Source organism: Camelus dromedarius, chromosome 28, assembly GCF_036321535.1.
Source record: "Camelus dromedarius isolate mCamDro1 chromosome 28, mCamDro1.pat, whole genome shotgun sequence".
Classification (NCBI taxonomy): Eukaryota; Metazoa; Chordata; class Mammalia; order Artiodactyla; family Camelidae; genus Camelus; species Camelus dromedarius.
The window spans coordinates 19,062,401-19,066,894 of NC_087463.1; the positions used below are offsets into that span (position 1 = coordinate 19,062,401).

At 40.5% G+C, this 4,494-nt stretch overlaps 1 pseudogene; it reads left to right on the forward strand.

The window, feature by feature from the left end:
• The first annotated feature begins 3,257 nt into the window (after positions 1-3,257).
• LOC105100540 (tyrosine--tRNA ligase, mitochondrial-like) lies at positions 3,258-4,282 on the forward strand (annotated as a pseudogene).
• Positions 4,283-4,494: the final 212 nt, after the last annotated feature.

A 4,494-nucleotide genomic window follows, 5' to 3' on the forward strand; every position in this document is an offset into this window, starting at 1 on the left:
GTTTAAGTCTCTTATATAAAATGGGGTATATTATACACTCAGCCTCTGTATCCGTGGGTTTTGCATCCACAGATTCGACAAACCACTGATCAATTTGGGTGGGTTGTATGGGAGGATGAGGAACCCAAAGATACAGAGGGTCGACTGCACAAAGTGGCATTAGATTAGCTACCACTAGTGACCTCTATCTGAGGTCAGCTGCCACTAGTTTCCTCTGGTGTGTACACTGTATATCTATAAAATTTCACAGATAGTATTTAAAATTAAAAGTGAAGAAGAAACCAGTGACACCCAGTCACGGAAAGTAGGAACTACATAGTTCATGTAAAACTAATAAAAGCATCTCTAGTCCTAGAGGACGAATATTCCAAACTACATTGCTTACATTTGAATGATAAATACAAATTTAAAATATTCTACCGATGCTAAAACACGTACTTAATTCCTAAGAAAATTATTTTGAAAATACTGCACAGATACCAAAGGAAAAGTAGTTTATCTATTTTGGAAAATAAGGCTGTTACATTTACTTTCAAGTATCCTGGAAAACAAACATTCAAGGTTACAACTTATAATGTATTTTTACAGTAACAATATTTCCCATTAAACACAACACAATAAATCTTTTTAAGGCTTTTTTGGATGTATTTTCCTCTGAGCTGTATTTAGCCTTGAACAAGGCATCCTGATGAAAAAACCTTCCTAGAAACTGATGTTGAAAAACAAGAGCTTATGAAATCCCATTTTATCTACAAAGAGACAGCAATGAAAAGGGGGGAAAACTTATTACAACCAATGAAAAATTGTTACTCCTTTGCTACTAAAAATTCCTTTTATTGTATTAACACACTGTCAGAACACATAAACCTATTTCGTATAGCAATCAATTCTAAAACAATTACAAAGCTTGCAACACAGCTCTGGAAAAGATCTTTGAGTTATCCTAGATGAAAAACTCTCTGAAAATAACAGAACAATATTTTGAAGGAAGGAACTTAAGAATTATTTTTCCTATGGAAAATTATTTTAAAAATAAATATTTGGTTTTTTTAATTAGCAAACCAGAGAAGACTAATACACATAAGAACAGAATTCACCTTTAGTGTTTGGTATCCAGAGGTAATTCCTGTATGCAAGTGGGTATATAATTATTTGTTCTTTCCTTCTGCGTATGTGTTTTTTCTTTTTTTTTTTCATCCAAAAGGGAATGCTACTAATTCTAATGGGTTAAGATTTTGAAAAAGTTTGAGAATGTTTTCCTTCCCTCTCTTATAACAAAGCTAGGAGTATGTTATCCTCATAAAGAAACTCCTTTGTCAACATGGTGGCTGAAAAGTAGAGTGGCACTAGCTGAAAAAGAGATGAGTAAAACCCCTTCTATTTCCGTCTTCTATACATAATTTGGAAAAAAAAATAGAAGTGTAAAAAAGTTATCATGAACACTGTTAGGGGAGCACAGACGCGTCTGACATTAGGCTTGCACGTGCAGACAAACTAGGGATTAGAAATCCAAGCCTGCTCCTTAGGATGGTGGGAGACATCAACAGAACCAAAAAAAAAAAAAAAAAAAAATTAAATTAAAAGGAGCAGAAGAAATGAGCTTTCCTTTAGAGGCCACTAAAATGGAAGACAGCACCAGGATGTAGACTAGATGACCCTCCCTAGAATGATGAGATACTTAAGCCCTTCTGAGAATTTAGATTAGTCCCAGTAGAGAAGCTGAGTTGAAGAAACTTGAAATGACTGAATACCAATCACAAAGAGACTGAGACTGCCTTCAGACAGAACTCAGTTTCTACGAATCAGGGAGTTAAGTTTTGGGGTAACAATGAATAGAGGTTTGGTGAAGTATTTTTTGTGTACTTCTGGGTAAACAGACTTCACTGCACATCCAAGATGGAAGAATTTTATGATTGCATATTTTAACCTACTACATTTACATTCATTTTTGTAACTTACTTCATTTCAAATATATTTTAAACAACCTTTCACAGCAGCAAATATATTGCTACCAAATAACTGAATACCCATGTAATTTTTCATAGCATGAACTTATTACATTTCAAAAATTTCTTATTTGTGGATATGCTTTGTTTCTCCCTTCTTTGCTTTATATACATGTACATAAATTATTTTCATGTTTTCCCTTAGATTAAATGTCTAACTCTGTAACTGCTAGGTTTCATGGTAGGTATCTCGAGTTTTTGATATGGTATGTCAAATGTTTCTCTAGAAATATTGCACCAGTATGCATGGCTGAACAATATTTGTAATGGACCTTTCCACTATATCTGGAGACCAACAAATAAAAGAATATTTGGAAATCTGATAAACATTTCATGTTATCTCAGGTTTCTAGTCATTTTCATTATAAGTGGATTTAAATATTTTTTCAGGTAATTAGCTGTTTATTTTTCATTTGTCTATTTTTCAAATGATACATATTTATCTCATTGATTTTATATAAAATTTTTATATAGTCTGCATGCAAATTCTTTGGTATATGTCATAAATACTTCCGATCTACGGCTTGTCTTTAATTGAAATGTGGACGGTTTATAATATTCTGTTAATTTCTGACGTACAGCATAGTGTTTCGGTTATACATATACAAATATATATATTCCTTTTCATATTTTTTCCATTATAAGCTATTTCAAGGTATTGAATATAGTTCCTGAAATGTTTGCTATCTTGATTGTAGTGGTTTCATACACTATACACAAACATACTAATAGAATTGTACAATTTTCTGTACTTCAGTTATGCTTTATTAAAACTGTTTTTAAAACTCACCCAGAGGAGCAGGACGCGGGGACTCAGGGGTGCAGTCGGGCCTCCATCGGGCCTCCAAAATCCCAGCATTCCTCTCGCGCCACCACCAAGATGGCGGCGCGCAGGTTGCGGTCCTTTTCCTCAGGCAGGTGGTTTCGTGTCCCCAGCCTTTCAGGAGTCCTGCCCCCGGGGCTGCGCTGAGGCCCGCTCTGGCGCTCAGGAGGTGCAGGAGGCTCGGGGGCGGTTCAAACAGTTCCTCCCCGAGAGCGGTACGCAGAGCTCCCAGAGCCCGTCCCCCGGGGCAAGGCGGGCAGAGTTCCCAGATCACCTTCCGTGGCCTCAGACCACCGCCGGCTTGTTGCCTCAGGTGGGACCTGGGCTGGCGCTGCTGCTTGCGCTTCACGACCAGCGAATGGGCGCCGAGCTGACGGCGCTTGTGGGGGTGCTCCGCGGCGCGCCTGGGAGGCCCGCGCGGCCGGCGTGACCTGAGGGCGCGAGGCGCGGTGCCCAGAGCGCGGGAAGCTGCGAGAGCCGCGCGCCGGGGGCTCCAGGCCCGGGCGGCTACTCACCCGCAGCTCTTCGCTGCCGGGCGGGCCTCGTGCGGCTTCTTCTCGGTGCCGGGCAGCTCGGCCAGGTGCCTGAGCAGCCCGCACGGCACCGCCCGCTGGCGGCGCGCGGACGCTTGCGCAGGAGCGTCCAGCCCAGACTCACGGGCCCGGAGGTCGTGAGCTTGGACGAGTTCCTGTACCGGGTGCTCAGGCCTATGATTTCTACTACCTGCTCCAGCTTTATGGGTGTCGGATCCAGCTGCGCGGATCTGATCAGCCGGGCAATATCATGTCCAGATACCAGCTCATCTTTAAATTGCCTGGAGAAGACGTATTTGGGATCACTGTTCCCCTGACTACAACTAGATCAAAACTGGGAGAGTCTGCTGGCAGTGCCTTTTGGCTAAACAGAGTTAAGACATTTCTCCTTGAATTGTATCAGTTCTTTGTCAGGCAGCAAGATGATTTCGGTAGAAAAATACCTGAAGCTCTTCACTTTTCTGCCCATTCCAGAGATGGACCTAATGATGTAGCTGCATGTCAAAGAGCCAGGAAAATCGGCGTCCTCAGAAACGACTTGCTGCAGACATAACAAAGTTGATTTATGGAGAAGAAGGGCTGGATTCTGCTTTAAAAATGTACACAAGCCGTTTGTCATAGTAGCATACGTGCACTGGAGGTCATGTCTGATCAAGAGTTAAAAGTTGTTTAAAGAAGCTTCATTTTCTGAATTAGTCTTTAACCTTGGAACAAGTGTCCTAGATACATACTGCAAAGCAAATGCCATTCCAGATGGTCCTCGAGGGTATTGGGTAACAGAAAGTGGAGTCGGTATTAATCACAGAGAAGTAACAAATTCTGAGACTGATTTAATTGTTGGACCACGTATTCTTAAGAATGGACTTTCATTCTTAACGATGGAAAGGAATTTCTACACTATAAAATCGCTTCAGCCGTGAGGAAAAATCCTGGTGGTTCAAACATCCATAATTTGTTCTCAAGATATAGAAAAGAACTTGAACCTTCACTTATGCAAATCAGAACAAAGAGTGGAGTAGACTCTAGGCTTCACACTGTAAGTAATTTAATTATTTATGTAGGTTGGTTAATAAATAAGGTGTTTGTGTGATGATGAAATATTTTATTTCCTGATCTGCGAACATTGATGACC